The sequence below is a fragment of the Amblyomma mixtum genome, chromosome 10 (genome assembly GCF_055824585.1).
Source record: "Amblyomma mixtum isolate Tamu chromosome 10, ASM5582458v1, whole genome shotgun sequence".
Lineage (NCBI taxonomy): Eukaryota > Metazoa > Arthropoda > Arachnida > Ixodida > Ixodidae > Amblyomma > Amblyomma mixtum.
The window spans coordinates 2,169,725-2,192,139 of record NC_143021.1 but is presented as its reverse complement, the minus strand read 5'-3'; the positions used below and the strand labels follow the sequence as shown (position 1 = coordinate 2,192,139).

Below are 22,415 nucleotides of genomic sequence, written 5' to 3'. Positions count from 1 at the left end.
ATGTGAAATTCTATGAATCAACGGAATGACTTTCATGCACTCTCTAGGTACAGTAAGGTTCTAATCCTTCTTGTTGCCTTGTTTTATCTTCTGTAGAAGATTCACGGTGACACTTCTGATGACATCAATGGGGTAACCTGCTTTTTCGAGACGGGTGATCTGGCCTTCAGAGCTGTTTATTATGGAGTGCGGGCAGCTTTTGTCGAGCGCTGCTTTAAGAAGGGTTGTGATGATTCCCCTTTTTATGAGCTTAGAGTGGGAACTTCCATAGGGAAGAAGACTTTTTTTCGTGTGTAGCTTGTACTCATAGCACAGATTGCAGCCAGGTTGACCAAAGGTGACCTGTAGATCCAAGAACTGAATACAATTTGCTTGTTCCCAGGTGAACTTTAGGCCCTTGGATTCAGTGGTGAACAAATGTACTATCTCTGGCACCATTTCCCGGAACTTTTGATGTAATCAGGCTGTGGTGGCGGTACGCTGACATGAAATGCGCATGCGACGGTTTTTATCGCTGTGTTTTACCTCTAGGGTATAAGTGTGTAGCTCTCTATGAAATAAACCAGTTGGAATTTGCGCATTGTACATGTAATTTGTGTTTCCTCGCTTTCATCCCGTCTTTTGCGCAAGTACGTACCCCTTTCAAGCTATGAACCAGCTCGCCGAGATTAGAGCTTTAATTAATTTTAATTTAACGACATATCTGGCCGCCTATCGCGATGGGGCCTTCGCCTGCAGGAGTTTGACCTCATCATCGTCTATAACTTCGGTCATAAGCACGAAGACGCCGACACGCTATATCGTGCACCTGTCGAACCCGCAGCCCCCGACACGGACGACGACATCAATTTCCTTGGGTCTGTTCACTCTACTGATTTGTCAACCCAGCAGCGCGCCGATCCAGTGTTGAGACCCCTCATTGATTATTTAGAATCTCGACCAGCCACCATGCATAATTTTTTTTCTCGACACCTGTCGTCGTTTTCCCTGAAACAAGGCCTGCTCCATAAGAAGAACCCTGGTTCCAGTTCGCGAGCTTAGCTCCTCGTCGTCCCAACAACTCTTTGAGAGGAACTCCTCTCTGCGTGCCACGACGAACCAATCTCTGGCCATTTGGGATATTCTCAGGCGCTTGCCAGAATACGTAGTTGTTCTAGTGGCGAAAACTTTCCACCGTGGTTAAACGCTATGTCCAGAGCTGTCGGCAATGTCAACGCCGTAAAACCCCGGCCTCCAAGCGTCCGGGACTGCTCCAAGCTATTGCACCACCGCGTGCCCCATTCGACCAGGTCGGCATGGACCTTCTTCCCCTTTGTCCTCGGGTGGCAACCGGTGCATCATCGTTGCCACTGACTACCGCACTAGATACGCCGAAGCCAAAGCATTACCCCGTGGCACAGCGTCCGAGGTCGCCGAATTTTTCATGAATCAGATCGTACCCCGGCACGGCGCTCTGACCCACATAACTAACGACAGAGAACCGCCTTTACTTCCCAGATGGTGGCCGAATTTTTTCAACGCAGCGGTACGACCCATCGCAAAACTACTGCTTACCACCCCCAGAAAACCGGCTGACAGAGCAGCTTTCATAAAAATATTATAATCAATATTAGTAAGCGTTATCGGCCGATAACCAGTAACTTGCTTAAGCTGAGCAGGATTGTCAGTTTTCGGTATAAGTACTCTATGTGCACGGGAAAACGACGGTGGTATGCCATCTTGATGATTTGGAACAAACAAAGGCGCGTCTAGTGAATATGGTGTCTTCGTTCACTCCCATCTTCCTCCCTTCCCGTCACGGCGAGGCTCAGATGTCCACCGAGATATGTGAGACAGATACCTTTTCTTTCCTCTAAAACCAATTTACCGACAAGCAAGGCGTACAGCCGAACGAGTGATGGCCTTCTGTGGGCAGGGACGCTGCCAGGGAGGCAGCGATTGGGGTAGGCCCTATTGGCCCTTTCCCCTAACAATACTAGGTGGAGCCCCTATTCCGGGGCCCCATTGGCAAGCAACGCCGCCCGCGTCCGGTGAACCAAGGCCTTTTGGGTCTTTAGGTCCTGACAGCCGAGCAGGGCCGCCTCCCAGTCCACTCTGGTGGGGTTGGGGTTGGGGGGGATAGATGGGTTTGATTGACACGCCCAAACCATGTGGAAGGTGTCAGCCACCTCCCCACAGAACTGGCACGTGCCATCAAAGGATGCGTTGAAATGTTTAAGTACCGCCGGGCACAGTACAGTGTTAGTAAGAATTTTGATGAGGAGGCGCTCGTCAGCGCGATCCAGTCCCTTACAAGGGGCCGGGTAGCACCGGTGCTCCTCCTTGTAGTAATCGGTGGTGTGTTTGAATGTAAGGGCCAGATTGTCTGATTGGGAGTAGGCGCCCAAGGACAGGGAGATAGCCCGGGGAGAGAGTGCGCGGGCGGCCTGATCGGCCTGTTCGTTTCCCTGGAGGCCCTGGTGACCGGGGGCCAGACGCTGTCGCGTTGCACTCTCAGAGGCGAAGCCTAACATCTTGACATCAGTGACACAAGCAGCAACGCCACGCTTAAGGCTTTCGCCTCACTGCACTTTAGGTCAACAAAGCGCCCCAGCGCTTACATACCGTCCCACTTGCTATAAACACTACCTGCACAAACATCATAAGATATCTGAAATTTTGAAGAAAAATTTCCGACGCTTACGTTACTTCCTAATGCGAAATTTGAGCGCAGCAAATAAGCTGTTTCACCTTTTCGATAGATTGAGGCAAAGAAATCGAGCAACACATGTATGCGCTATCACAGAATTTTTTTTTTTATTTTTCACACGTATTCCTTTAACAAAGACTCCACTAACAGTTCTTGACAGTCATGAAGGAAGCTTTGTGGTCGGAGAAATAGTCTGATATATGTTCGACTTGGTACACCAATGCTTGATTCTCAAAGACGAGATCTATACAAGTGCCTCGCGAGGTTGTCACAGCCGTGGGACGCGTTACGAGCGAGAGGAACGGGATGTTCTCCCGCATAAGTGTTAAGAAATTGCTGTTTGTCTTTATGTCAACATTAAAGTCCCCCACTACTAACATCGGTGTGGATCGATGGACGGTTAATGCGAGTTGCAGGAAGTGCACGACGTCTTTCGTGAGTGCGGTAGGGGCGAAGTAGGCAGCTACTACCAGCAAGCCGTTGGGCAACTTTGCGGCGCACAGTTCGCCAACTTCATGTGACGTGCCAAACATTTCGACTGGTATTGCAGAGAGACCTGTGCGCAAGTAGATAGCGACTCCCGCCGCTCTGTTGTGGTCTCTGCGAGCACCACAGCAGTATAAGAAATCTATGATTTCGAGAGGCTCTTCGGGATCCATCCAGGTTTCAGCAAAGCAAAGTACAGAGGAATGGCGCAGAATGTGATCGTGGTGTACGTCCTTGGCATGTGCGGCAAGGGAGCGTACGTTAAGAATGTGGTTGTAAATGATGAATCAAGTGCTGCCAGCGAATGACGCGTCCATTGGCTGTCTGCGTGTGTTACTGATGTGTGGTTAACATGTTAAGCTTCGCCTGTAAGAGTGGAACGCGACAGCGTCTTGCAACGCTGCCAGGGAGTCCACAGAACGCCATCGCCAATTCGGCTGTACGCCTTCCTGGACGGTAAATTTATTTTTTGAGGAAAGGAAATGTATCTCTCTCTCTCGCATATCTGGGTGGACACCTGCACCTCGCCGTAAGGGAAAGGGGGAAGATGGGAGTGAACGAAGACGCCGTATTAGCTAGACGCGCCTTTGTTCATTCCAAACCATTCAGCTGGCATTACGGAGTGGCTAGCGTGCTCGTATCGCACTCCGGAGACCCTGGTTCGATTCCCCAACTCGACCAATTTCGTTCTCGGTTTTACTGATTTATGCGGTCTAACTAGAAAGGTTAATTAGGCTATTTCATATTTATATTATTGTATTTCTATCCATCGTGTTCTGTCATTAACCTGTCAATTGTTGGAACTGTCTAGGATGTTCGGCACAACGTATATGAAACGAGCAACGTCTTACTGAGTGGGGAAGTGCGTGGTGGTGGTGGGAGCGCGGCTTCGTACTTACCTGTTTTTTTCAGCAGCGTCTCCTTCCGCGGACGCTGTTGTCGCTGCGGCGCGCGTCTTTCTTTTCTTTTCTTTTGACCTCTTCATTCTCCTCTATATTAATTAGGTTAATTGATTAATTAAGCAATTAACTAAACTCAGTCCAACTTAGCTGCAGCATCACTATACGATCCCTTTGATTAGCCAAAGTGCAATTGGCCCCATTTGAAATTCGCGCACTGTGACGTCACGAGCATTTCGACCAATTGAAAAGCGTAACATTGGGGGCGGAGCTGGTTACGAGGCCGACGCCGACGCCGACGCCGACGACGACGCGAAACCCAGGAACGGACGCCAAACAGCTGCGCTCTAAAAGGAAGTATGCATAACTGGCTCCCTGGGTCACTGGACGCCTGAACCGTGCTTATAGGTACGCGGGGTGAGGAGAGAGAGAAGTGGGCTGCAGGCATTGACAACCTTGTGCCAAAAACGCGGCGCTGAAGCCATAGGTCGTCGGCGTTCATTGTTTTCATCGGCGTTGGCGTTAACGACGTTTCGCACCCCAAACATTTTGTTAATTTAATATAAACTCGCTTTACGTCATTTAAGTATATAAAACACCGCCAAAAAGCTCGAAATCTATCTTCGTTTCGTCCCGGACGTTTGTGCTAGGTTTCGGCTGCGTTTCTAGCACTTGCAGATGGTAGCAGTGCAGCTTGAGGTCCCATTAAGCTTGCGCGCTCCCGAATCGAGAGCGTATCTCAAAAACTGGGCTGAATTGCAGCTTATTATCTTCGAAGCAAGGTAAGTCATAGTGAAAAGCAACAACACCAGTAGTTGGCGATAAACATGCCGACCGGAATCGCAAGGAATGCTGACTCGGCTGAAGCGGGCGCCTCTCGCTTGGAAGGACACAGCCATGTTTTCACGCTAAGGGCGCAAAAGCCGCAACTGCCGCAGCGCTAACTTGTGAAAATTGCATTCGTACGCTAACGCTATTTACCCGTTAGCGTTCTGCGCATGCGCACTCTGGACCCGCTGTTCCGCTATGCAGGCAATTACGCAAAGTCCGCAATACTAAAACTCTCTAATGTCTTGCGGTGCGTCAGCGACTTCAACTACGGGTACTCCATGGGACGTGCCTTTCGCAGAGTGAAGAAGTCGACTCCCCCATCCAGAAATCGTCCATGTTTCACGGATGAAGCCGTATTTGCACAGTGACCGCCCAGCTTCTTCGAACATTGCTTGTGTGGTTATGTGTCCTTGTGTGCGCGCGATTTTTTTTTAAAGAAGGGAGCAATGCCAGGTGGAGCTCAGGTTGACAGACCTTGACGCTTGTGGCGCTCGGATCGAATGACGTTTAAGTTCACCGGAAGGACGTGCTTCCAAGCTCTCGCGTACTTGTCTCGTCGCCAACACCGTGACAATGTCTATGTGACAACATATATATATATATATATATTGCCACATTCCTGGACATTCTCGTGGCGCCGTCTCCTGGCCGAACTGCCTTAACCGCTATCCTGGCTAGCCTTAGACATGGTGGCGGGCAGTGCTTCTTCGTCGTCTCTTCTTCGGGTTCCGCTCGGGAGTTCGCTGCTGCCTGGCGCTGCTCTGTAAAACGTGACCTGGCTGTCCCGACTGTCTAGCCGTGACATATTTGGTGGAGCCGTGCTGGGTAACGTCCCATGTACACTGACCCTGAAAACACCTTTGAAGCCAGCTCTCAGTGCGTGGACACAACCCCGTCCAGAAAGCGAGCCGCCGCCTGCGAGGCCTACAGCCAGAGTTCAGCGGCCTGACAAAACCGGCAAGAGATATTGTCACGAATATCACACGGCACACCGTTAGATACACAAGAACTGTTCCAGTCTGCCGAGCGGTCACCAGCAAGCAGCCGAAGCACTTCTTCTTCCTCGTCACAAGCAAGATGGCGGAGCACTTCTTCTTCGTCCACTTCTAAGCTGTATCATTGCTCCCTCTGCAGCATCGCCTCGATGCGGGCCGCTTTCATAGTGGGGAAAATGGGTTAGACACGGAAAGTTAAACACAGCTATCACGACACAGAACCGGTGGCACCCAGCGTCAAGTACAATCAGCAGGACGGTCGTAGTACGGCTTCATACGAACGACGTGCACAACATCCGGATGCGGTGGTCTGCGCGATGGGCGGCCTGGGGTTGTCGGTGAAACTTCGTACGTCACGTCGCTAATGCGGCGGAGAACTCGGTAAGGTCCGAAGTATCGGCGCAGTAATTTTTCGGACAACCCACGGTGACGAACTGGTGTTCAAACCCACACATAGTCGCCTGGTTCGTACGTAACAAATCGCCGTCCGAGATTGTAGCGGTCAGCGTCGACGTGCTGTTGACGGTGTATTCGCTGCCTGGCCAGTTGACGTGCTTCTTCAGCCCGCTGAACGAAAGTGGCGACGTCAAGATCTGGCTCTAGGTCACACTGAGGGTCGACGGGCAACATGGCATCCAAAGAAGTAACAACTGGACGACCGAAGACAAGCTGGAAGGGCGTGAGCCGCGTTGTCTCCTGCAGGGCCGTATTGTAAGCGAACGTTACGTATGGGAGAATTTGGTCCCACATTTTATGCTCCACATCCACATACATGGAGAGCATGTCGGCCAGGGTTCTGTTAAGGCGCTCCACCAAACCATTTGTCTGTGGGTGGTACGCTGTTGTACGCCTATGGCTGGTGTGGGTCAGATCTAGGACTGCCTGAGTCAAGCGGGCCGTGAAAGCAGCTCCACGGTCAGTAATGATAACGGCCGGAGCCCCATGACGCAGCACGATGTTGTGTACAAAAAAATCTCTGCCTCTCCCGTAACCGAGAGTAGAGTAAGCATGAAATGTTTACGGGCCTAATGCCATCTCGGTGGACACCCGAACCGCACCGTACAAGAAGGTAGGAACGCCACCACCCGTTCAGCGCGATGCCGTGCCATTTGAACGCAAGGTTTTTTGAGGAAAGGAAATGGCGCAGTAATTCTCTGCCATCTCGGTGGACACCCGAACCACACCGTAATGGAAGGGAGGAACGCCACCACCCGTTCGGCGCGATGCCTTGCCCTTTGAACGCAGCGCTTCTCCCCCGGGCCCCTGTGCGCCTGCGCGGCTTTGCTTCGATGCGCGAAGCCCCTAAGAGATCACGTATGACAACGAAGTGTATCGTAGCATTTATGTGCTTTTTGCACGCGTTATTAGAAATCAGAAATTATAATTCCGTGCATTATCAAACGCACAGCGACTGATATCTTGATAAACATTGCGAAGGCACTGGCAGCAGTTATTTTTTGTGACTCCTTTGGAGACCAACCGGCGCTTGCATGCCGGTCGCGTAGGAGGGCTTAGAGAGTCTCGTTAAATCTCGTTAAGTCTCGTACGGTGCCCGGATGTTCTCGTTTCAGAGCCCGGATGAGTGGATTTCAGTGCCCGGATGAGTGGATTTCAGTGCCCGGATGAGTGGATTTCAATGCCCAGATGAGTGGATTTCAGTGCCCGGATGATGGCTCTCGGTCTCGGCGTGACGTCACCACACTGCCGACAACGGGGGCTAAAAGCATTTCATGCTTAAAAACGTAGCTACTTCGACAGCAGTTCCGTTTGCAAGCGCCGTTGTCTCAGCGTAGCGCGTCAAATAATCCGTCGCGACAGCAATCCAACGTTTTCCAGTGGATGACTTCGGGAAAGGGCCGAGTAGGTCCATTCCCACTTGTTGGAAAGGCGTCTTCGGAGGCGCTATGGGATGAAGAAATCCTGCGGGTTTTAAGGGAGGAGACTTACGGCGCTGGCAGTCGCGACAGGTTTTGACGTATGTCCGCACTGATGGAAGTAATCTGGGCCAGTAGTACCTCTGCCGAATCCTCGCTAAGGTACGACTGAACCCCAGGTGGCCGGCAGATGGTTCGTCGTGGCAAGCGCTCAAGATATCAGGTCGCAACCGGGACGGGACTACGAGCAGAAATGTTGCGGTGTTGCTCTCAAAGTTGCGCTTGTAGAGGACGCCGTTTTTCAGAGTGAAAGATTTGAGCCCACGAAGAAAAACACGAGGAACGCAGGGACCATCGCAGCCTTCCAGGTACGCGCTGAGCGGCGCTAACTCTGGGTTCTCCCTTTGAAGCTGCGCCATATCGGTTGCGCTAACAGCACCAAGGAAAGAGAAGTCTTCAGTGATTTCCGGGGAAGCCAGGTCCACTGGCGCGCGTGATAAACAATCCGCATCTTGGTGCTTCTGCCCCGACTTGTACACGACCGTTACGTCGTACCCCTGCAAACGGAGGCTCCACCTCGCCAACCGCCCAGATGGATCTTTTAGGCTGGCCAGCCAGCATAACGAGTGGTGATCGCTGACAACTCGAAAGGGTCTTCCGTATAGGTATGGGCGGAACTTACTGATGGCCCAGACTACCGCAAGACATTCTTTCTCAGTCGTTGAATAGTTGCATTCCGAGCGCGAAAGTGTACGGCTTGCGTAAGCGATGACTCGTTCGGCGCCATCCTGCCACTGTACCAGGACCGCCCCAAGGCCTACGTTGCTAGCATCAGTGTGTATGTCGGTTGCTGCGGCGTCATCGAAATGGGCGAGTATCGGTGGACGTTGCAGGCGGTGGCGGAGCTCCACGAAAGCATCCTATTGGTCGCTTCCCCACAAGAAGGGTGTGTCGTCTCTGGTCAGCGCTGTTAAGGGTTCAGCTATTTTGGAAAAATCTTGGACGAATCGTCGATAGTAAGAGCACAGTCCAAAAAAACGTCGAAGAGTCTTTTTGTCAGTGGGACGCGGGAAACTGGAGACAGCAGCGGTCTTGTCGGGATCTGGGAGAACACCGCGCGCGCTGACAACATGGCCGAGGAAACGAAGCTCCTCAAAACCGAAATAGCATTTCTCAGGCTTGATCGTAAGTTGCGCACATTGGAGCGCCCGGAGCACTGTGCGCAGCCGCTCCAAGTGTTGTTCGAAGGTGGGCGAGAAAATGACGACATCGTCCAGGTATACGAGGCACGTCTGCCACTTGAGGCCAGATAAAACAGTGTCCATCATGCGCTGGAAAGTAGCCGGCGCTGAGCACAGTCCAAACGGTAGCACCTTAAATTCGTATAGACCATCAGGCGTCACAAAAGCAGTTTTCTCGCGGTCTCGCTCGTCCACCTCTATCTGCCAGTAGCCACTTTTGAGATCTAAGGAGGAAAAGAACCTGGCATCACGTAGTCTGTCGAGTGCATCATCAATCCTGGGGAGCGGGTAAACGTCCTTTTTGGTCACGTTGTTCAGTTTGCGGTAATCGACACAAAATCTCAAGGTGTTGTCTTTCTTTTTCACGAGGACCACCGGTGATGCCCATGGGCTTGTCGACGGTTGAATGAAATCGTCGGCGAGCATTTCGTCCACTTGCCTTTTAATGGCTTCGCGTTCCGTCGAAGAAACGCGGTATGGGCGCTGGCATACGGGTGGTGTAGTCTCGTCGGTGATGATGCGATGCTTTGCGACAGGCGTACGACCGACCCTGGAGCTTGTGGCAAAACAATCCGCGAAGTCGGTTATAAGCGCCGAGAGGAGAGCCTTCTGCTCAGGCGCCAAATCCGGATTGATTCTGACGGACGGAAGGACAGGACAAGGTGGAGCCTGGTCTTGAGGGCTTCTCTCCAGGGCGCACACTTGAGGCACCACGGCGAAGTCATGCAGGAAGGCGACAGCCGTGCCCTTGGCGAGGTGCTGCAACTCGTTGGCAAAATTTGTAAGGAGCACACTAGCACAGCCGTCTTGTAGTTGGACGAGCCCGCGAGCGACGGCTACTCCCTTCTCGAGCAGCAGGGGTACGTGGCTATCAGCGACACCTTCGTAGTCGTGGAATAAATCGTTCCTTACGAGAACTAGCACACTGCACCGGGGTGGCACCATTACGTCGTCGTCAACAAGTCGCAGAGCAGTGAAGCGTGAGTCGTCTGTGTCAGTGCGCGCGACGGCCCGTTTAGTCGAGAACGTGACCCGTGCTTCGTGCAGGTCAATGACAGCACCGTTCGTGTGGAGAAAGTCGAGACCGAGGATCAAGTCCCTCGAACACTCACGGAGGACTACAAATTCGCCGACGTACACAAAACCACGCATATCGACACGAGCTGTGCACCTGCCGGCGGGGATAATCAGGTGACCCCCAGCAGTGCGAATGCTAGGCCCCGACCACCCCGTCAATACTTTCTTCAGTTGTAAGGCAAGGGCCAGGCACATGACAGAATAGTCGGCACCAGTATCCAGCAAAGCGGTCACGTCGATTCCGTCAATTTTGACGCACAAATCGGAGGTAGCGCGTCGGATGCTGTCGCTACTCGCTCCCGGAGAAACATCGTCGCGTGGTAGTGGCGCAGGAGGATCTTCACAAGTCCCGGCATCAGCGGCCTTGCCTCCAGAGGCCGCTGGAATCAGTTTTCCCGGCGTGGACTGGGAGAACGGCGTCCGGAGTAGCCTGCGGCTTGACGGGGGCTTGGAGAACGGTAGCGTCTCGGCGACGGTGATCGAGCCTCCTGGTGGCCTGACGTGGTGTGGTTCTGGCGCGACGACAGATGGAATGCTATCTCCTGCGGTCGTTCCCCGTTCTGAGGGCACGGGTCGTCCGGCGCGAAACCACGCAGGCCCACGCGGCGGTATGGGCACGCCCTGTAGAGGTGACCCGTCTCGCCACAGTGATAGCAGAGGGGCCGACGATCCGGGGCACGCCACACTTCACTCTTTCGCGGTCGCTGGTAGGCTGGCGGAGCGTCACCACGAGGGGAGCTCGACGAGAGCACTGCTGGAGTCGCGGCAGTGAGGTCGTACCCAGGGGCCTGGCGCAGGACGGACGCATACGTGGGCCTTGCATCAGGCTGGCGAGGAACCTCGGAAATCTGGCGCTGTTGTGCTGCCAGGCGCACCTCGTCCCGGATGACTTCGCTCAGTGGCGTGAAAGATGGCGTCTCGGACGGCGTACGGAAGGCCTGCAGTTCCTCTCTGACGACAGATCGGACCAGCTCGCGTAGAAAGGCCGCGTCGATACCGGAGGCATGGAGATGGGATCAGGCCCGAAGGTGTTGACGTCGCGATTGTATTGGCGGGCTCGCTGTTCCAGCGTCTTCTCCATAGTTGCCGCCTCGGTGAGGAACTCTGCCACAGTGCTTGGTGGGCTGCGCACGAGTCCTGCGAAGAGCTCTTGCTTGACACCCCGCATGAGGTGGCGAAGCTTCTTGTCTTCTGCCATGTTGGGATCCGCGCGCTTAAAAAGGCGAGTCATGTCCTCGTAGTACATGCGTACACTCTCGTTGTGGCGCTGGTTGCGCGAGTGTAACGCAGCCTCTGCTCGCTCTCGACGGTCTGCATTCGGAAAAGTGGCTTTAAGATTGCGGCAGAAAGCTTCCCAGGACGTAAACGAAGCTTCATGGTTTTCGAACCATGTCCGAGCCGACTCTTCAAGTGCAAAATAGACATTGTGGAGCTTACGGTTGTCACCCCAGCCGTTGTAACGGGCAACCCGTTCGAAGATCTCGAGCCAATCCTCGGCGTCCTCGAACGCGTCGCCATGAAACGACGGGGGTGTTCGTGGCTGATGACAGAGGATGTGCGCCGGGAGCGTGGTCTCAGTTGCCATGGCAGCTGGTGCCTCCGAAGGCCGGGGTTGCGTCGCCTTGGTTGCAGCCGGAAGGAGTCCAAATTGAGGGGACGCTCCACGGAGGCGGCGGCCGCGGCGCTGGTGAACTGGGGTGAGATCCGTATTGGTCGGTAGCCTACGCGGGTCTGGAAGCGTACCCAGCACCTCCACCAGATTTGTCACGAATATCACACGGCACACCGTTATATACACAAGAACTGTTCCAGTCTGCCGAGCGGTCACCAGCAAGCAGCCGAAGCACTTCTTCTTCCTCGTCACAAGCAAGATGGCGGAGCACTTCTTCTTCGTCCACTTCTAAGCTGTATCAATATGACATCAACCACTGGTAGCCAGAGAGCTCAACGTTTTGGAGCTGACACTCCGTTCATACTCCACGCGCCCCGGTCACCGCCGATGTTCCACGGAGACAGGTTTGAAGACGTTGAAGATTGGTTGGCCAGTTTCGATCGTGTGGCGGCCTTCAACCAGTGGGACGGTGAGCGCAAGTTGAGGAACGTTTACTTCGCACTAGAGGACTCGGCAAAGATCTGGTTCGAGAACCACGAGACCTCTTTTGCCACCTGGGAGGTTTTTCGTCGCGAGCTGCTGGCGACATTCGGCACCAGTGAACGAAAAGAGAAGGCGGAAGTCGCTCTGCACTCGAGGTCGCAGCAGCCAAATGAGAGCGTCACCATGTTCGTTGAGGACATGATGTGCCTCTTCAGTCGAGCCGACCCTGCTATGGCCGAGGCAAAGAAAGTGCGGCACCTGATGCGGGGCGTTAAGGAGCAGCTGTTTGCTAGACTTGTCTGTGACCCTCCATGGACAGTGGCCGATTTTACGAAGGAGGCAGTGAGCATGGAACGCTCCTTGCCGGAACGCGGTGCGCAGTACGGCCGGCATGCTAGTATGGCAGCCGCTCAAATCTGCACGCCTACGACGCTGCCTCCTGAAGATCTTCGAGAGCTTGTAAGGAGCATCGTTCGCGAAGAACTCGCGAAACTCCGCTTCGAAGCTCGACAGGCCAGCGTCGCCGCCCTGCCGGACGTGGTACGGGATGAAATCCGTCGAGTGGTTCAGCCAGCACCAGTTGTTCCGGAGCCGCAACCCTACGTCATGACCTACAGCGAGGCACTTCGACGGCTTGCGGCAGTGGCACAAGCTTTTTCACCTTATGATCATGGAAGACAGTTGGGCTAGTTGGTGTGAATTCGTTAATGACTGCGACATTGCAACTAGCGCGGAAAGCACAAGGACAGCGACACAAGAAACCGACGGGACAGCACGCTAGTTGCAATGTCGCAGTCATTAACGAATTCACACCAACTAGCCCAACTGTCTTCCATGATCATACTCCTTTCTAGTACATTGGGCCCTGTCCTTCCCAACTTCTAGCGTGCTGTCCCGTCGGTTTCTTGTGTCGCTGTCCTTGTGCTTTCCACGCTAGTTGCAATGTCGCAGTCATTAACGAAGCTTTTTCACCTGTGCCGGGTGTGCAGTACTCACGTCCAACTGTTCCCACTACCGTGCCGCAGGAATTCCGGCCCGCCTTGCGTAAAGCGGACATGTGGCGAACGCCGAGGAACCGGCCACTCTGCTACCACTGCGGTGAGCCCGGCCACATCCTGCGCCACTGCCCCTACCGTCGGATGGGTTTAAGGGGTTTTGCTTCAGACGCTCCTCGACCACGCTACGGCGAGCGACCCCAGGAGATTGAACAGTACCTGACGTCCAACCTGCAGGCTCAGACCGTGCCTCGACGCCAGTCTCGATCCCCATCGCCAAGGAGATTCTTTTCTCCCAGCCGCCCGTCGACCTCTGGCGAATTCAGAGGCAGGTCCCCACGGAGGGAAAACTGAAGACGGCGTCCTCTGGGGGTAGGGCCGCCGCAGCTAGGAAGAGACAAGAGCCTCCACTCGACGATTTGCAGCGACGACGAGACCAACGACCACCTGACCCGACGAGCCCACCGACGAAGAGCCAGCAGTTGGCTTCTACGGAAATACCAGTAACCGCCGATAACTGTGAAGTAACCGCACTAGTAGATACCGGCGCTGATTTCTCTGTGATAAGCAGCCGGCTAGCCACGACCCTCAGAAAGGTTTTGACAACTTGGACTAGGCCGCAGATCCGCACAGCCGGCGGCCATGTTGTTACGCTGACCGGCGTTTGCACCTTGCGAATTCAGATCCGCGGCGTCACTTTCCCCGGCTGCTTTGCTGTGCTTCCTGAGTGCTCTAAAGACCTGATTCTCGGTCTGGATTTCGTACAGGAATATGGGGCTGTCATCGACTTTAAGGAGCTGATCGTCTCGTTTGCCGCACACCGTACTGTTGGCGACGAACCCCGGCAACGCAGGACTAAGTTGCGAGCCTGCGATGATGACGTGGTGATTCTGTCGAGCACCACCATGTTAGTAACTGGAGTGCGATGACAGCGCCGGCGCTCATGGCATCGCTGAAGCCAACATCCCAGCAAACCACAAACCTCCCATAGATGTCCAGATTAAGTCTGAACGTCTATGTACCAAACCAAAATCTCTCAGACGTCTTATCTACCAACCTTTTTCCGTGGAAAAGCTGCAAACGTACCCACGACATCATATCTGCCTTAACCTAGACTTCTCGTAGATATTACTTGTCACGTCCTGGGTATGTAAGCGAGATATATAATTTAAGAATTCCATATTTTTCAATCGTTCGATATTTCGTGTTGCCTTACTGCATTTAAAGTTTGAAATCGCTATTGACTACAAATTGGAGGCATGACCAGCGCTGCCTGTGTTTTTGCGTTTTTTCGTGCTCGCTTCACGGCAACATTATCCTGTATAAAAAGATGAAAAATACGGGAAGTAGTAAAGACAAATCTGAATGCACACGCATCAGGTTTCTGACTCAACTGTACGCAGTTGGTTTGAAATGCCAGTCACTTTGGTCAGGATTCGCATTGTTATTTCATTACTATTATTACATTCAATTTATACCTTGTGCTACAGCCTGCAAGCTATCTCAACCACACTGAAAAGTGAGGACACACTAAAAAACTTTTTGTTATTTAGCAGCCAGGACTATATAATAACCATTTTTTCTGATTAAGCATGTTTTATTCAACTTATCCAACTATTTAAAATACAAGAATTGGTTCAGTGCAATTTTTGGGAGTTATTTTTTTTTTCAAAAATGTCTTAAATCTGCTAATCGCGCTAGCAATGATAACTATCGGAATGTTGAGCTGAGGAAAGCTTAGGCATTTGTGTTGCTGAATGTGTGACCTCATATTTCTTGAGAATAAACTTCTTGAGTCCCGCTTTTTATCATCATGTCAACACTGTAATCATGTCCAGTGCAGGCCAAAAATTTCTCCAGTTAACCCTGTGCCAGCGGCGGCCCCCTTATCCCAGCAAACTTCCGAACCTCATCTTCCCACCTGCCCTGATCCTCTCTGCTGTGCTTGCATTCTCTCTGAATCCAGCCCGTTACCCTAATGATAATTGGTCATCTTGCCTTCATGCTACATGCGCTGCCCATATGCCTGTTCTATGCTGCGGACAGGCGGCGGCGGGGAAAGTGCGGTGAATTGTCTAAGCCGCCATCGCGTTGTAGTTCGTATCGTATTTTATCAATAATAGCGCAAACTGCGCATGGCGATTGCAGCTGTGAAAAAGTAATATGCTACAATTTAAAAATAATTAACTTATTTTTCATGCCACACCAAGCCTGCTACTAAGTACAAAAAAGAGACGATACAAAATATGTGACAGTTTCGCACATCCGCATAGGTTCAGCCATGGTGGCAGTGGTAGAGCGCAGGGCGTGTGCGATTTCAATCGTGTTCCGTGGGAACATTGTGTTTGAAGAACCTCGACACAGAATTAATTATTCTCTTATTATTGCTGGCGAGATTGTTCAACCGTTCTTTCCTTGATGGAGCTGAAGGAAAACAGTTTGCTTGCTTTTACTACTCGGCGAAGTGGACCCGTCAGTACGAATTAGGACTACAAGTCGTTTTCACCGGCTGGGATCGTGACCTTTCTTGGTGCGTACTCAGTCTCAGTTTACTCATTGAAGTGTATTTTATGCTATTTTTGCGTTCGTAATGAAAAAATTCTAACGCATTTATCGGCACGTTATATTTTTACGCTCACTCGTTTGGCTGTTTTCGCCAAACTCGCTGTGTATTGAAACAAAGGCTGGTGATGTACGCAACTGGCCTCTACTACCGAAATGTGGGCATGCGTTCAGATGGTGTGCCGAAGTGCGTGTGCAAGCACACTCCGCTCAGCACGACTGCCTTTTAGTGCTGTAAGGGCAACCTTTCACGCTTCATAGACTTGCGTCGGTAAAAGTGGCGTAAATTACTGGGTTTGTTTGTTCTGGTTGCTGTGCCATTATCTTGTCACCTGTAAAAGTGAACAATTATGCTTTCTTTTGCAGCAACCCTGGCCTATTGGGCTCGGCAGAAGAGTATTGATGCCACCACAGCTGTTAACCTGACGATTATGCTCAACGAGAAGATTCAGTGAAAGCGCCGAGCGCAATAAAATACTAACGCACTAGGAAGTCATCTGCAGTGTTTTGGGCTCCCATGATGGTCATGTACTCGCTTACTCAACTGTATTTGAGCTAGCTGGAGTGCTTGGACGTCCCGACGACTCCATAGGGAAGTCTGTGGCTGGGATGCAGTAGGTCTCCGTTCCATCTGGAATTGTAACAGGTGTCAGCTGCATCTCGTATTGCAGCTGGTTCCAGTCTGGAAATGTGTCTCTTAAAACAGTAGGACTGGAACCAGTTAGGAATTTTCACCTGGATATTGATCTATGTATAGTCATATTCTCTTTATATAGACGTCTAGGCTACGTAGACTGGGCGTACTTACATGTTCACAAATATCTGATAAATGTAGAGCGTGATGTCTGCAGTACGTACCTACAACGTGAACTGGACCCCAATTTTCATGTTGTAGGTACGTAGATTTTTCGTGAACGGTACTAATATGGATGTCTAATGGAGGTGTCTAATGTCCAGCGTAAATATCTTGCTGATGTCTATGGTACGTTTTATGGTTTACTGGGATGTCACTGCTCCTGGGTAGGCAAGTGTGTGCAGCTCGCGGGCTTATAGAACTGAACAATAAGCGAGCCGAACTACTGATAACAAATTTCGGTTGTGAACCCCAACGTTTAGCAGCCAACACAACGATTGCTTATTTTGAAGAACTCGGGGAATGCGCCGGAAAGTGCGCGTTGACGGGGACTACGAAGTCAGTAGAATCAACGAATGCTCCGGTTAAACTCGACGTGAACCCGAATCTCCTGCCTAGTCAAAAACGCAACCTGCAGACTGTCATTGACTCTTTCCGGGACTGTTTTGCGTCAACCTCCAGAGTTAGACAAACGCCGATAACAAAACATCGAATTATAGTTGATGAAAGCCAGACACCATTACGCCAGTCGCCGTACCGGGTATCCTCAAAGGAACGGGATGCAATTCGAGGGCTAGTTCAAGAAATGCTCCAGGACGACGTGATCCGGCCATCCAAGAGCCCGTGGGCGTCGCCTGTGGTCCTAGTTGCTAAGAAAGATGGGACACTACGGTTTTGTGTTGATTACCGACGTCTGAACAAAGTAACTAAGAAAGAAGTTTATCCTTTTCCGCGCATTGATGACTCCCTAGACCGTCTGCGCCACGCCAAATACTTTTCATCACTCGATTTACGCAGCGGCTACTGGCAAATAGAGGTGGACGAACGTGACCGGGAGAAGACCGCATTTATTACCCCGGACGGTTTGTACGAAGTCAGGGTGCTCCCCCTCGGTCTATGCTCAGCTCCGGCAACTTTCCAACGGATGATGGACACTGTGCTTTCTGACCTCAAATGGCAGTCCTGTCTCGTGTACCTGGATGATGTTGTCATCTTCTCCGACACTTTCGAAGAACACCTCAGCCGCTTACGCGCTGTTTTCGAAGCTATCCGTTCAGCTCGTCTCTCCCTTAAGCCCGAGAAATGTCACTTCGCTTTCCAGGAGCTGAAGTTTTTGGGCCACATTGTGAGCGCCAAGGCCGTTAGCCCAGACCCCGACAAGACTGCCGCCGTCGCTTCTTTTCCCATTCCTGCTGAAAAGCGAAGTGTGCGCCGTTTTCTGGGTCTCTGCGCCTACTATCGGCGCTCTGTGAAGAACTCCCGAATAGCTGAGCCCCTTACCCGCCTCACCAAGGATAACGAACCGTTCTTCTGGGGTCGGGAGCAACAACATGCCTTCGAAGAGCTTGTGGGATTTACTGGCACGGTTCGGACCCTGAACTCAGGGCCAACGCCACTCCGCTAGCTCGACCACACCTGTGGCCGCGAAGAACACCTCTCCGAGGAATAAGCCCGCAGGCAAAACCTTTAATTGGGATCTCCCAATGTCTTTCCTCGGTCGCGCGCAGGCAGCCGCGGCAGGCAACAGGCACAGGACACAGGCACAGGAGACAGGCACAGAGTAGTTCAGGTCACCTGGGCCGCCGCTGGTGTCGCGTCCGCTCTCTCTCAAGGCTTTCTGTCAACTCTGGTCAGACTGTCCCGTGCGCGCGGCCCGCGCGGCCTCCGAAACCTAGAGGGGTGGGTAAGGAGGGCTGCCCACGTGACGACGCGTAGTCGCGGGCGCCTCCCCTCCGTTCCCTCCGCTGCTGCGCCTAGTGGGGTCCGCCGGAGGAAGAGCCGCGGTAGGCCATGAGAGAGAGAAGGGTGCATCCGGCGGGCGAGGGGCAAAATGAAACCCCACACCCTCCCTCTCTCAATAGTGACCTCCACCCGCTGAAGCGAACTCGGCGGATCAGCAGGTCCATGCCGCCTTTCCGGAGACTGGGCCCCACTTTGATCCTGCATGTACAGGAAAGTGTCCGTACTGTGCGGAAAAGTCTTCGGACATCTTCCACATGGTATGGGCATGTCAGTCAACCCCGAACCTCGCCCCAAAACCCAACCCCACCCGGGAGGACTGGGAGGCAGCCCTGCTCGGCTGCTCCGACCTGGTGAGCCAGAAGGCCCTGGTCGAGCGCGCCCGAGCCGCAGCGGTCGCCAATGGGCTCCTGTACTGAGGAGCGCACCTAGTTCTTGTGAAAGGTGGCCCTTTCCGGGATACCTCGAACTCCCTCCCTATTATGTACCAATAATAAAGTTTTTCAGACAGACAGACAGAGCCCCGGGATGGTAGCTATGCGCCTGGGGCGCGGGCCAGACCAGGATGGCGCCCGCGAAAGCCGGCCTGCTCCGCGTTCAGGCCGCCCATCGTCAGCTCGCCCCGCGCTGCTCCGGAACCGCCGCCGATGCCCCGTGCGATGGTGTGGGGGCGAAGTTCGGCGGCTCGACCCCGGCCGCGTGCCGCTCTCCGTGCCGTCGCTGAAGCCAGGGCCGTAAATCAGGGCAGCCGGAGGGGGCTCGGCTCCTCCGGGCGGGCGTCTTGCACTGTTCCGGGCACAGGAACTACACCGGCTTGTGTATCCACACAGGCAGGGTGGGCACGAGACCTCTCGCACCAGGCTTTGCCGTGGTCGGCATGGGTCACATTCGGCGATCTCGCCCAGTTCGGATATTGTGACGTCGGGGGCAAGGATCTTCTTGCATGAGGTCCACCGTGCGCGATCTCGCGCGTCTGGCGTTCCTTCGCCGTGGTCGGCATGGGTCACATTCGGCGATCTCGCCCAGTTCGGATATTGTGACGTCGGGGGGGGCAAGGACCTCCTTGCTTTAGGCCCACCGTGCGCGATCTCGCGCGTCTGGCGTTCCTTCGCCGTTTGCTCGATCTCGAGCTGTTTTGGCAACCGACGCCGCCGTGTGCGTGATCTCACGCTTTCGGCATTCTCCCGTTGCCCCAGCGAGTTTGCTGGCTTCGGGTATTATAGCGATGCCTGTAGAGATCTCTCTAGGCTTCGCTCGCCTCTGCACAATCCTGCGCGGGTGGTGTTTCTGCTTCCACAGCAACCTCCCTCTGGAAGTACTGTTTCAGCTCTCCCACGTGAATGGGTCCGCTGATTCGACCCGATCTCAGGTCTTTCAGCCGGTAGTTAAGCCGCGAAAGCTTCTCGGCGATCAGGAAGGGTCCCACCCATTTGGGCGCTAGTCTGGCCGCGAAACCTGCGGTTGCATCGCTGAGTGCGTGATTGCGCTTGAGAACGAGGTCTCCCATCTGAAAGTCCACGTCTCTGTGTGCGCGATCATAAGTGGCCTTTTGACTTGCCCTGGCCTTCGCGCGGCTGCGGTTCGCCTCCTTAATGGCATTTGCCAAACGCTCGCGCAATCGCCTTGCGTAGTCGTCAACATCTGCCGTGACTTCGCGGACACTCTCCGACCCTTCCATCAGGATTGTGTCCATAGGCGTGTTCAGCTCCCTGCCAAACATGAGAAAAGCCGGCGTGAAGCCGGTCGAGCGATTTGTGCTCGTGCGCAGAGCGAAGGAGATGGCGTCCAAGTGCTCATCCCAATCATTGTGCGATCTCGCATATGCGCCCAGGAGCGGCTTGATATCTCGATTTCGGCGCTCGCTCACATTGGACTGGGGATGGTAGCACGTGGTTCTCTGCTGCCGGACACCCATTGCTGCACACGTATCACGGAAAACTTTCGAAGTGAAATACGTGGCATTGTCAGTGATCAGCCGCTTTGGAAAGCCGTAGCGGCAAAACAATCCACACAGCTTTGCCAGGATCTCCCGGGCAGTCGCTTTTCGCAGCGGGTACAATTCAGCGATCCCACTGAAGTGACACGTGACTACCAGCACGTATTTGTACCCTCGTTTGCTGCGCGGCAGCGGCCCCATCAAATCGCACGCCAGGATCTCCCAGGGCTTGGTGCTTATGACGGGTTGGAGTAAGCCGGGTGCCTTTCCACCTCTAGGCTTTCTCTCTTGGCATACGTGGCATGTTGGTACATATCTACATACGTCAGCCTTCATTCCCGGCCAGGTAGCAAACCGACAAAGCTTCTGCCATGTCTTTGGAGCGCTCCCGTGACCGTCTGCGTCGTGATAGTGCCGCATAGCGGCGCGCCGCAGTTTGCGCGGAATAACGGCTTTGAAACTCTCATCCGAGGCCTCTTTGCCTGGCACGTATTTTAGCAAAGCTCCATCACGGTCCAGCAGGAAGTTCTCCAACTCACTCGCCGCAATACCAGCGACACTAGAGTTAGCGCCAACCACACTACCAGTGGCTTCACAGCGCAATTTGGCCTGACTCGTCGGAGTGTCTGTCTCTTCACTAAGACTATTGATGAACTCCTGACAGAATGAGTCTTCCTGCTGAGCCTTGACAAGCTCTTCTCTGCTGAACGCAACCTCGAGAGGGATCCCCGCTCCAACGAGGTGCACGTGCTCTCGGGGCTTCGAAAACGGGGCACTCCCCGCAACGAGCTCCTTCCGCAGAGGGGGAGACAGCTGCCACTCTGCCTCCTCCTCGTCCTGGCCAGCCGGTTGGGTGTCAGTGACCGGCGCCCGTGACAGCGCATCGGCGACTACATTTGCAGTGCCTTTGCGGTAACGCACTTCGAACTCGAAGCGTTGCAGTGTCAGGGCCCACCGCGCAAGCCTCCCGCTGGGCTCACGCAGGCGTTTCAGCCAGGTTAAGGCCATATGGTCGGTCTCGACCGTGAACTTTGTTCCCTCTTCGTACATCTCGAACCTTCGAAGTGCGTAGATGATGGCCAGGCATTCCTTTTCTGTCGCTGAGTAATTGCGTTCTGCCGGCGTCAGGGCGCGGCTCGCAAATGCCACAGGTAGGAGTTCATGCCCCTCCATCTGAAGGAGTACTGCTCCCACCCCGATATCACAGGCATCTGTCTGGATAACAAATGGGCGGTTCAGGTCGGGCAGCTTCAAAGCCGCCGTCTCAGCGATAGCGTGCGAGAGCTGATGAAAGCTCTTTTCCTGCTCGTCTCCCCATATCCACGGAGAAGACTTTCTCAGCAATCTTGCCAAGGGCGCTTGCAGTCGCACACAGTTAGGAATGAAATGGCGATAGTATCCCACCATGTCAAGGTAACGGCCAACACCGGCGCAGGAAACTCCAGGATCGCCCGAAGCTTTTCTGGGTCAGGAGACACCTGTCCCCGTTTTACTCGATATCCAAGCAAGCTCACCTGAGCCTGGCAGATTTGCACCTTTGCGGGATTGAGCGTGATGCCAGCCGCCCTGAGATTTCCCAGGACATCTCTCAGGTGATCGAGGTGCTCCTCGAAAGTTTGAGAGTAGACGATCACATCGTCCAGGTATGCGAGAGCGTGATGCCATCTGGCGTCTCCAAGTACACGGTCCATCAGCCTTTGGAATGTGCTCGGAGCTCCGGACAAACCGAAAGGCATTCTCGTAAAGTGAAACAGACCTCTGTGACACGTGAAGGCCGTTTTGCACTCATCGCCCGGTCGCATTTCGACCTGCAGGTACCCCTTGCTTGCGTCAAGAATCGAGAAGAACTTAGCGCCGCCGAGATTTGAGACGATCTCGTCTATTCTCGGGAAGGGGTACACATCTTTCTTTGTGACCGCATTCAGCCGCCGATAGTCAACGCACAAGCGCCACGTGCGATCTTCCTTCGGCACAAGAACCACTGGGAACCCCCAGGGACTGGAAGAGCGGCATATGAGACCAGCATCGAGCAACTCCTGGAGCGCCTCGTCGATAGCTTGCCGTCTGCAGCACTGACGGGCCTTGGGTTACATTTCCAGGGCAGCGCGTCACTCGTATCTATGCGGTGCGGCACCAAACTAG

The 22,415-nt window shown here is 53.5% G+C and overlaps 1 protein-coding gene across 6 annotated transcripts in view; it reads right to left on the bottom strand.

Moving 5' to 3' along the window:
- LOC149324983 (solute carrier family 41 member 3-like) overlaps window positions 1-22,415 on the bottom strand; it is a 261,247-nt gene that overhangs the window by 22,163 nt on the left and 216,669 nt on the right. The window lies entirely within an intron of this gene.